The 12,835-nt window shown below is 34.4% G+C and overlaps 1 long non-coding RNA gene across 1 annotated transcript; it reads left to right on the forward strand.

The window, feature by feature from the left end:
- The first annotated feature begins 1,354 nt into the window (after window positions 1-1,354).
- Window positions 1,355-6,029, forward strand: LOC122230674. The gene is made up of 3 exons (XR_006207713.1): window positions 1,355-1,413; window positions 4,984-5,025; window positions 5,668-6,029. It is a non-coding gene; the product is annotated as an uncharacterized LOC122230674 (long non-coding RNA).
- The last annotated feature ends 6,806 nt before the right edge of the window (window positions 6,030-12,835 follow it).

Here is a 12,835-nt window from a genome sequence, read left to right on the forward strand (position 1 = left end):
TCATTCATTCTCTCTCTCAAAATAAATAAACTTCAAAGAAAAAAGTGGAGTGTGAGTTGTTTTTGGGAAATTTTATGGTAAATCTTCATGGATAAAGCTGAAACATTAGGAGAAACGCTAACAGACTGAAAAAAATATAATCAATCTTGGTACATCATTAAGTCTTAACCAGTCAGTACCATATTTAGTACCCACGGTTTACAAAGCATTGCACACCTTGTAATACAGGGATTTACAATAAAACAAGACCTCTATAAGGAACAGTATAAAAGGAAATAATGCATACATCCATTTTGATAGAAGATTGATCTGACAAAAGTTCTAATAGAGTACAGCAAAGGACGAACAGTACCCAAAGGCAGAGATCGCTTCTAGCTAGGTTAATTAAAAATGCCCCCAGAAGAAGTGATAGGGTCTTGAATGGTGAGTAAACTCATGACAGTGAAAAATAGAGAAAAAATACATTTTACAAAAGTGGGAATAAAATACTGGCTTTTTCAGGAAAAGAGAAGTTTATAGTTGGAATACAGGGCTCATAAGATGTCTGGGAGAGGATATTTCAAATAAGAGGATTGTTATGGGCTGAATTGTGTACTGTTAAAATTCATAGGTGAAGTCTAACCCCTAATACCTCAGGATATGACTTTTTGGAGATAGGGCCTCAATATGGTAAGTTACAATCCGGCTACTAGGCTTGATCTTAAGATCCAACCCAGTCTTACTGGTGTCTTTCCAAGAGGAGGAGATTAAGACACACAAATGAGATGCCAGGGGGTTTGTGGGCACAGAGGAAAGGCTATGTGAGGAATCAGGGAGGAAGCAGCCATCTGTGAACCAAGGATACAAGACTCAGGAGAAACCAAATTCCTGGCCCCTTCTCTTGGACTTTCAGCCTACACAACTGTAAGAAAGTAAATTTCTGTTGTTTAAGCCACTCAGATAGTGGCATTTTATTATGGAAGATGTAGCAGGTTAATACAGGGATATAATAGAAAACTAATGATGTCTGTTTACCTTTAATTAGCCTTTGAACGCTGTCACATGTTTACATACTATCTTTTACTCTCAATTCTAGCTGGTTATTAACATGAAAACCCCCAACACTTCCTTCCTTGTTATTATTGGTTATTCTGCCACCTCCGTTTTTACCCATAACAGGACTCCAAAGTTAGCATGGCTCCAACCAGGTCAGATCTCCAATAAAAATCTTCTAGCTCAAGGAAATCTCATAAATATCTACATATAAACTGAATCTGAGGTCATGGGATATATATGAAAATATATTTATAGACCTATTGCATAATGCTTAATTCTAGAATGTAAATTATGAGGTTATTAGAACTCTTTAGAATGTATTTGTTTGAAGGAGATTGAGTTCTGTTCTTGATCATGCTTCCCTACGAGTTATACCAGGTAAGGTTTCTGCAGAGTGACCTGTAACTTGATCAGGCCCAGGGATAAATAAGCAGCATGGTAGGAGCCCCCATTCTGCCATCTATATAAAAAGCACATCATGCTTAAATACAGGTAGCACAGCAGCAGGACTTACACAGCTTAGCCTTGGTGTCAAATCACTTATCTGCTAATATTCCTTTAAGTTCTAGAAGTTTTCATTTGTCAAAGCAATAACCTTCCCAGAAGTACTACACTAGCATTTATTTTTTATTGCAAATTTCTGTTTAGTGATATCTTCTTCCTCTATAAAAGACTCTCAGTCATTCACTGACGGACCCAAGCTAGACCCCGTTTGTTTCATCCCTCATGTTAGTTTGGTATTCTGTGAAGAGTCCATGTTGCATAGATAAGGAAAACAAACTATAGCCAGAAAGTGTCGTTGGTGTCCATTCAGTCATAAAAACCAATGAGTAAGGAATAATTAAAAGATGGCTAATGATGGACCAATGTTGAGAATGTGCTATAAACAAGGGTTATGATCAATTCAATTATGTGCCCTTGAGGTATTGAGGAAAAATGTCAGATGTTTCAAACTTACCCATTAACCAATAAACTATAAACTCCTTATGAGTCTAAAAAAAAGCAGCAAAGGGTAGAATTCAAGCAGTTTAGTTTGTTGGGACAGCAAGATGAATATTCTAGTAAGTATAGAATCTGCCATATCTTCTCCCACTCTTAGACGTTCTAGGAACAAAAGCCTAAACAGAAAATATGCTTTCTTAAATGCAAATAAACAAAATTGAAGATAATACTTAGAGAACTGAATTGATAAAAGACCATTTTAGACTTCATGTTACTCTATTTTCTTTCATTTATTGTGCAATGATTTGGTGAAATTCATAAATTTTACTCTTTACAGTGAAGAAACTGACAGATGTATTGGCTGCAGAAATATTTCTGAACTTGTTCCAAAAGGATATGGAAAATTTTTGACATATATATATATCTACATGGGGGTTTCAGAAAACACATTTCTTGGCATAGTTTTTAAGACTGAGCCAACCAGATACCCCTCAAGTCAAAATTTAAAACAATAACTTCCATAATGCATACTTCTTTCTCAACAAGGTAGAAATCTGTAAGTACAGGGCATTTATATTCTTAGTGAGAAAAACAAAAAGCACAAATGTTGCACAAAATAAAGCCCATTAAATTATGTTTCAGCAAATGTTTATCATCATCAAGCACTTTTCAAGGATTTATCAGGAGTGAAGCTAAGTATGGGGTTTTGGGGTAGATGAAGGCATCAAATATTTTAAAATAAGACCAAGTTTCTTAATTTCAGGTGACAGAATAGATTATTAGAATAGAATAGCCTACTCTACTTAGTTTGAGCTCCAATGGATTTATTAAAGGATGTTGAGACCTCATAGTATTGAAGGAAGACTATAGGTGGAGCTTCCAGAAATAAAGCCCCAGACTTGATTGCAGAGTTGCCAGCTAAGAGAGTTGCTGCTGCTGCTGCAGAGCCCAGAGGTAGCTGGCATTCTACCCATGCCAGCAGCAAGAAGAGAGACCCCACTAATTTCCCATGAAGCTCCCTGCCAATTCAAACTCTTGCATGAATAGATCTATTTTGTGAGGCCTAAGTAACACTGCCCACACAATGACAATGAGGGGAAAAAAAATATTTGTCTTGGGAAAGGTAACTAACAATGTGATTAACGATGAAAGGAACTGTCAAAATATGGGGAGAAAGTATTTAAAAAGAGTATGTAGGACTGTCTGGGTGGCTCAGTCAGTTGAGCCTGAGTCTTGATTTCTGCTTGGGTCATGATCCCAGGGTGGCAGGATCAAGCTCTGAATTGGGTTCCGCACTGGACATGGAGCCTGCTTGGGATTCTCTCTCTCCCCCTCTACACCTCCCTCCCCCATTTTCACACCCTCTCTCTCAAAAAAATAAACAAAATACACCCAATTTGTGAGGCCTCAAATGGCAGTGGCTATTCCATATACTACAATTTCTATTTCGTTGGCATTGCCAGATTTTTTGTTGAAATATTTTTACTCTTTATCGTATGTATATATCTATCTGAAGTTCTGTAATAATTACCCACTCTGGTTTTAAGAAAGAATGATATATGCAGGGTGCTAGAGAATGGCAGTTGAGGGCCCTCCTTTAGAGAAAGTCATAAAATACTGTCTATCGTCAAATCTTTAATATTATATTTTTATCTACAATGTATTTTACACTCTATTTCTCCAACCAAAGTGTTAAGGATGCTTCTAAGTAGCTTAAACCAAATAAGAGGATAAGTTACTATTTTTTATTATTTTTCTTTTTTTAATGTTTATTTTTGAGGGGGAGGGCCAAAGAGAGAGAATCTCAAGGAAGCTTCGCATGATCAGCACAGACCCCAATGCAGGCCCCAACTCATGAACCTTGAGATTATGACTTGAGCAGAAACCAAGAATTGGACACTCAGTTGACTGAGCCACCCAGGCACCCCTTACTAATTTTTTTTAACTATTTTAATCATTTCCAGTCCAGTAAGAAAATATCTATGTAAATATTGCCAGTATTTGCTTTTCTTGTGAAGGAAATAAAGTAGCCTTTTTTTTTTTTTTAAATAAACTATAAATGCCTTTACCATGCCCCTCCTGGTCACTTTGAAATGATGTTTTTTGTTTTGAGTCAGTGGAGATAAAAAATATTAATTTATTTCAGCAGAGGAATAAATTTGAATATTAGAAAACAAGATGTGCTGGGTATGAAACAGACAATTTATTTCAGACTTCTACCTGCCAGGTGTTTGCTAAGCACCGTGGTGGGTAACCTCAGGTCAATGTCCTCAAGCCATTACAAACAGTATAGTAAACATTCATTTCCAAAACAGGTAATATGAACTGTGAGAAGGCATACATAGAGGTTCATGTACAGAAGAAGAAAGTAATTAATGCTTTTGCCTTCATGGAGGAGATGATGCTTCACCCATGTCTTAAAAGATAAGACTTTCAACAATCCAGAAACATGCCATATCAGTAAAATGAGTTCTGCCAATGTATTATCCCTTCTAGGTAGGAGACTTGGTAAAATAGACAGCCTGTCAACCATTGGTTGAAACGCTAATCATTTGACATAGATTTGGGCACTTCCAGCTCCTTTCCATTCATATCACAAAGACTGAGATATTCTTTGAGAAGGAGAAGCATAATACTCTTAAATTAGATCAATACAGGGTGGGGGACAGGAATCCCCCTTTTATTGTTTATTATGAGAGAAAATAAAATTTACATTGAAGAGACAACCAACTTAAAGAGTGGTTTTCCTACCACTCCTAATGGTAAGTAGACAGCAAGTGCTTACTGAAAATATATTATCTCTCGATGCACTTTTTGTGATTGCACATCTTCTGAGTTGAATGTGATTAAACTATGGAATTGAGTACAAGGCTTGAAGGATGCCCTAAGGGGATAAGAAGAAAATGTAAGAATTATTTTAAAGGAATAGTAAAAGGGGTAGGCCACAGAAACCCAGAGACAGCAGGAAAAATATATGTGAAACTAATAGATGTTTTTATCCCCAAGGCAATGGAAAAATGAGATCAGCTCTGACTGCAAAATTGCAAGGTAAGCAGATGGAGGAAAAAATCTTAGTGGATAGGACAAAGAGCACCTCAAGCTTTGGGTGTGTTATAGCAAAAACTCCTTTAAACTATATGGGTGTTTCACCACTCTGAAATTTCCAGTACTTTGTAGTCATTCTGTTATTATCCAAACCAGATACTTCAGGTCCTTATCACACATGGTGTTATATAGTCCAATCATCTCAGTTTACCTTGAAGAAAATTCCAACAAGTAGAGCAAGACAAGAGCATGTGGAGAACAGCAATCCCATTTGTCTGTGGGGGCTTAACAATAGGCTTAGAATTCCTCATGAATAAATATTGTTAGGTAATCTTTTCCAGCTCTCCTCCTTGCAATTGGACAGGAAAAAGAAAAACCAAGAGCATAGCCAAAGACAACCTGGGGTGGCAAAGTTGTGAGATCTATTATGTTTGAACCTCCCATTTGTCTGTGGCTATGCCCAAATTTGAGGGGTACCTGCCAAGTAGTCTGTGGTTCTAGACTTCAGACTCTCTACTGAGCATAAATCTTCGGCACTGTGTTATAGACTGGACTATAGTGTTACATTTATCAGTGTATACAATATATGAAGTACTTTGTGTACCTTCCTGTGCTTGCTCCTAAAATATGTACTGTCACCATCAGATTCAACTAAGAAAGAAAGAAAGAAAGAAAGAAAGAAAGAAAGAAAGAAAGAAAGAAAGAAAGAAATGCAGGTTGAAGGAATTAATGCCAACAGAACAGTCAAGATGAAGAAGATGGGTTACACAGTCCTGTTTTGGTAACGACCAGATACCAACAAACCAACTCCCTGGTAATTCTTAGTTGCAAATGGATGCCTTTGAAATCAGCCACCCCACTATGAAGGGGTCTGCTTCCCCCTGCTGGAAGCATCCAATAGCTACACCTACTCCAGAAATTCACAATGAAATCATCAACAATGACAGTAAAAGCTAACGTTTTTTGTGTGTTCAATAAATGGATTTGTATATGAAAATGATACTAAATTGACTCGTCCCTCCTGATCATGACTAAATCTTGCTTACAACTCCTGAAGATGTGCCTTTGATACTTTCTGGGCTCTCTCTGACCGCAGCACATGTAATGACACCCTCAATCCCATGAAGTAACATGGCTGGATACTCTAATGTACTCTGTTGACCTCTGGCCTATCTATCTTCAATATGTGCCCACATGTTCTGATTACTCTCAAAACCCACAATCAAATGCAGAATCTCTAATTTCTCAAAGAGAAATTCTTATGTTTCTTTTCTAAATATCAGGTCATTTTTCTTCCTATAGCATTTATTTAATATTTCTTTTCTCCCAAACACAGAAACCTTCATTGTCCTCTGGAGGCCTTTTTTCTTTAACCAGTTAATGTTTATTTTCTTATAATACCTTCTAAAAATTGAAATGCCATAGCCAGACTCTCATTCCATATCTATATCATATTATATATAAGATTATATGTATATACACAATATATATTGTATACATATATATATTATCTATATCATTTTATATATAAGATTATATATACACAATATATATTGTATACATATATATGTACATATATATTATTCACACATATTGGAAGTCAATTGAAAAATAATTTTTCTAAAACAATTTTATACAAAACAACCAAAAAAATTTCACATATGACACACTCTAATATTTTATGGCCAAGGTTAGGTAAATTCCAGGATTTAAAGTCAACTTAATAAACACGCAATGACTGAATAGTTCCTGAAGCTTCTGGAGAAGAAACCTATCTTAATTATGGCTGGTAGTCATTTGGATATTTTCCAGTTGTCATCAGGAAATGAGGTGCATCCTCAGGAAGATAATTAAAAGAAAATTGTAATCTAATTTTCTAGAACAGTAATAAACACTCACAGATAATGAATATCGAAGCAAATTGGTGCTTTGCAATTAAGTTTGTTTTCCAAATAGAGTTTGTATGTCACAGAAAAGGGTTCATTTCGGAGAATGAATCGTCTAAGATGAAACTGATCTCCATTAATTCATGGTGGATGGGAAAAACAAGACCTTCTCAGTTTTGAGATTTTAATAGTTTAATATCATATGGGAATAGTTGACTAAAAACACAACAGTTTCAAATTCGGGGGACCTGAGATTAATATAGATGTTACTTATAAAACTATGTCCCCAACTTACTCTAAGGTTATGAGAATAATGTTTTGTCTTATTTTATCATTCATTGGTCAGTACAAGTTGTTAATATTTTCTGTAAGTAACAATACCTATAGGTGAACTTGAATTTAACTTCATAATTTTCCCATTGCAACACATGAAATTTCACAGTACTGACACCAGAATTCAAAATAGGCAAGAATCTAACACTGTGAGATCAGAAACCAGAATCAAAAAAATATCTGAAATTACTGACAGTCTCATTCAGACTTCTGTTCTGAGATTTTACAGCTTTGCTGTTATTATAACTATTAGAACCTGAGTCAAAGTCTGATGTAGATAAGCAGAGGTCCTTTACAAGCTTTATTTTGGCATAACCATGTAATTAAAACTGGTCAACAGATGTTGATAAAAATAATTCTTAGGGAGGCCAAGATTCACTAAGTTCTCTGAGGGCATTTTTTTTTTTTAATTTATCCTGGTAGAATTTTATTGTTTTCCTTTTGTCAGTATATTCAAGGAATAGGATTTCCATATCTGGGAGATATTTAGATTTTTTTAAATTTTTGACAAATCTTAACTTTGATAAGTTCAAATGACAACTGGGAACGGCATAAAAACAGCTTATAGGAAATAAAGAACTAAGATATGCATTATACATAATTAAAGAAAAATTTATTTGATATACTTATTATCTGGAAAATTGCATAGCTCTTTTCTTTGGATATTTCAAGTAAAATTAGATATGCTAAGAGATTTTACATTTCTCTAACAAGTCAATATTTTGTTTTTAAACTTGGGCTTTGATTATGCCATCAATTTAAATGAGCAAACATCTTTATAAAAAAATTATGGAACAAATTATATACATTATTAATGTTAGGAGAATATCTGTGTCCATAGCTAAGTATCCATGTTAAAGAAAAATACTAAGTAGATTTAAATTAATGCACAGTATCTTATTTTCCTATTCAAGGTATTTTTAATAGGCCATGATGAACTATTACTATATATGTCAACTTGTTTGGCAAAGAGTAACATCTTATGGCTGAATAAAAATTGCACAGTTTTATTCTTAATTTGAGAATAAGTATGGGGGGCGTGCCTGGGTGGCTCAGTCAGGTAAGTGTCGACTTCAGCTCAGGTCATGATCTCACAGATTGGGGGTTCAAGCTGTGCATCAGGCTCTGTGCTGTCAGCTCAGAGCCTGGAGCCTGCTTCGGATTCTGTGTCTCCCTCTCTCTTTGCCCTTCCCCTGCTTGTGCTCTGTCTCTGTCTCTCAGAAATAAAAAAAAATTTTAAGTATTAATTGAATATTTATCTAATATCTTTCTTGAAACAATGGCAAATATTTGCTGCCTCCATTGCTGTACCTCTCATGCTCAATGTGGTTTTCTTAAATATCCAGAAAATTTGACTTCTAGTAAGTTTGACCATATTTCTTATCTATATGTCTTGGGCAAATCTAATACAAGTCTATGAATTATTGTACAGAATTATGAAATATTGTTAACATACCAAGAGCTCAGAGAGAATAAGACTCCCTTACCACCAAAAGTTAATGCATGTCATTCTTTGCTTTAGGTCACTTTTTTTTTGGGGGGGGGGGGGGGCGGGGTTAAAATATGTAAAACTTTACCGATGTAATTAAAATGCACACCTAATCCACCCATCACTGTCAATATCTTTATAGAAAAAAATTTTCTTGAAGTTGATATGTAAACTTCCAATCTTTTTTCAAACTTGCTATATTTATATTTACATATTTATATGTACATGTGTATCTGTGTGTATGACAGCATGCGTTATGTATTTTTATATTTTAAAATTCACATGAATAATGACTTACTGTATATGGATGAAAAGATAAACTCAAAATAGATTAAATGTGAGACCCCAAACCATAAAAATCCCAGCAGAGAACACAGGCAGTAATTTCTCTGATGTCAGCCATAACAACATTTTTCTAGATATGTCTCCTAAGGCAAGGGAAACAAAAGCAAAAATAAACTATTAGGACTTCATCAAAATAATAACTTTTGCTAAGCAAAAGAAACCATCAACAGTACAGAAAGACTACTGAATGGGAAAAGATCTTGAAAATGAGATATCTGATAAAGGGTTAGTATCTAAAAATATATAAAGAACTTATGTAACTTAACACTTAAAAAACAATCAAGTATCCAATAATTACACTATTGGATATTTACCCAAAGAAAATGAAGACACTAATTTGAAAAGATACATAAACCCTGATATTCATGGCAGAATTATTTACAAGGATATGGAAGCACCTTAAGTGTCCATCCTTAGATGAATGTGTAAAGAAAATGTGGAATATCACACAACCATGAAAAAGGATAAGATAATGTCATTTGAGACAACATGGATGGACCTAGAGGGTATTATGCTAAGTGAAATAAGTTAGACTAAGAAAGACAAATACCATATAATTCCACTCATAAGTGGAATATAAAACAACTAAGTGAAATGCAGAATCAGACCTATAAATACAGAGAACAAACTGATGGTTGCCAGAGGGTAGATAATGTAGGGGATGGGAAAAATGTGTGAAGGGAGAGAGAGATACTGGCTTCCACTTATGTAATGAATGAAGTCACAGGAATAAAAGGCACAGCATAAGGAATATAGTCAATAAGGTTGAAACGGTGATGTAGTAGGACAGATGGTAACTACACTTGTAGTAAACAAAGCATAATGTATAAACATGTCAAATCACTAAATGGTACACCTAAAACTAATGTAACATAGCATGTCAACTGCACCCAAATTAAAAAAAAAAATCACATGAATACTGTCTTACCATACAGGTCACTTTGTTCTTTCAATATTTCCCACTTAATGCATGCAGGCCATACATTGCAAAAGGTTTATTATATCCTACTTTGTGTATACACCATATTTATTCATTTCTTTCCTGAAAGTGCTGTCACAACCTGACCTTGGATCTATCTCCCCTTCATATTCCTCAGCCTTAACTCTCAGCATCTTGAGAAAGTGTTAATCACACCCTGTTTTTTAAAACACTCTCTTCAATTTTTTGATACCCACTCTCCCCTGGGTTTCCCAGATCCCTTTTTGTCTTCTCATTTTTACCCTCCCCTTCGATGACTGCATACATTTTCCTGATTTTGATTACAAGTTGGCCAAAGTTTACTCCTGAACTATAGACCTGCAACTGGACAATTCCACTCAGATATCCTACTGGCAGAATATTTATATCTTGCTCAAAACTGGATGTTTCTTGTGCACACCTGGCCTTTGTTATGTGTTACTATGACACCATGAGCATGACCTTTGACTCCTATACAACTAATCATGACCTACTGTGTAAATATATTCTATGTAAATCTTAAATCAAACCACTTTTCCCTGTCTCTAGTCATCAAGCTTTATCACCCATGTTCTAAACTGAATCCTAATAACCTTTCCAAAACCAAGTATGATTACACAACTTTTTTACCTGACAAGCTTTCGTGGCTCCATGTGATTCTACGAATGAGGTAATCAAATCTTAATGAAACTCATGAAGCCTAGCATTTCAATTTCTTCACAAAGCTATCATACTCATATTGACACAATCCTCCTCTCTTCATCAAAACATTTAAGATTGAGGGGTGCCTGGGTGGCTCAGTCGGTTAAGCGGCCGACTTCGGCTCAGGTCATGATCTCGCGGTCCATGAGTTCGAGCTCCGCGTCGGGCTCTGTGCTGACAGCTCAGAGCCTGGAGCCTGTTTCAGATTCTGTGTCTCCCTCTCTCTGACCCTCCCCCATTCATGCTCTGTCTCTTTCTGTCTCAAAAATAAACGTTAAAAAAATTTTTTTAAAAAAAAATACATTTAAGACTGAGAAATTTGAAAATGGAAATTAAATATATTTCTCTTGCTATTTTAAGTGTATTTATCTAGGTCTGGGCACATTACCATACATGTAATAGAAAACCTTGAGATTAGAAAATAAAGTGAATCCCACAGTCTTTTAGAATAAGGATGAAAGAAAATGATGACAGTGAAAAGTAAATAAAGTTCTTATTTTAAAAATAAATCCTGTAAATTACAGGGCAAAAAATTTCCTTTGATACCCAAAATGGATGAAAAACACAGTAATTTCTTAAAGCTTATGAAAACAGTGTACATTTAATAAAAGTTAACATGTATCCACTGAACCAAATAAACCACACCGATTCTATTTCTTTTTTCGATCAGTTTAGTTGTTGGTCAAAGAGATGCAGAAGATAGAAGTTATCTGAACTTAAAGGCATTGACATGATTTTTCCTTTAATTATAATCATTTCTTATGTTTATTTTGGTTGGCAGAGAAATATGGACTAGATCAATGGCACGCTTATGTAAATGAAAAGCAGGTTGAATGACCATACAGAAAAAGTGAAACTTAAACAATAAGGTATAGGGAAATTTTAAGAAGTATGAAATAAAGATGACTTGTTCAGGACTCCCATATGATGGATTTCTTTATTGATAACTCGGATCAATCCATAAAAAGTCCACTTATTAAACAAGTTCCTGAATTACATCTGTGAGGAACAGTGCTTTTACATCATTAGAGAATTAGAAAAGCTGGGAAATAAAGTTGAGAAAAATATCCAGAATACAACAAAAAGAGAAAAAAGGTGTGAAAGAGCTGCTCAGAGACGTGGTGGAGATGAAAATTCCAAAGTACATTTAACTGAAGTTCTAGAAGGAAAATAAAGAGTGTAGAAAAAAATATGTTAAGTGTTTCCCCAGGTTTGAAAAAAAAGAAATATTCAGCTTGAAAAAGAACAAGTCCTACACAGAAAAACAAAAGAAATCCATACTAGATGGACTGTAGTTGAACTGCAGAATACCAAAGACAAAGAAAACTTCAAAATCTATTGGGGAGAAAAGAGATCGCCAAAATAGAAAGAACAGACTGACAATACTAATAACTAGTAGAAAACAATGGAATAGTATCTTCAAAGTGTAGAGGAACAGTAACTCAGAAAAAATAGTCTGTATTTAGCTTAAATAGGATTAAACAGAATAAAAGGCAACTTTGACGATTTAAAGGTCTTGATCTTTACTAAAATAACTATTAAGGGACATAAGTTCAGCATGGAATAAATTTCCAGAAGGGAAGAGTGGTACTTCAGAAACAACAATGAACAAAGAAATGAATATTTATGTACATCTAAATAAACATTGACTATAAAAGTAACAATAATTAAAATGAGAATGATAATAGTAACAATACTAATAACTAATTTAGGGCATTGATGAAAATTAAAGGTGAAAGAAAAATTCTAAAATTAAGGAAGATGCCAGAATCATAAAATTATAAAGCATTTTGAGGGGAATAGACAGACCAATAAATTTGACCATATTTAAGTTTAAAACTGTTCCACATTCAGCTAGTCAATAAACAATTCTATATAAGATATTTAACAAAATAAATGTAGTAACTCCAGTTGACATTATTTAAATGACATCAAAGTTAGGTAGCATTAAATTTTACTTAAATTTAAAAATAAATTATAGCATAAATAAATGATTATTTCAAATTTTCTTTTAGTTCTGGTATGCTATACTATTTTTTGTCAAGCTATAATTGGCCTAGAACATTGTTTTAGTTTTAGGATACAACATGATTTGACATT

The sequence above is a fragment of the Panthera tigris genome, chromosome C2 (genome assembly GCF_018350195.1).
Source record: "Panthera tigris isolate Pti1 chromosome C2, P.tigris_Pti1_mat1.1, whole genome shotgun sequence".
Taxonomy (NCBI): Eukaryota; Metazoa; Chordata; class Mammalia; order Carnivora; family Felidae; genus Panthera; species Panthera tigris.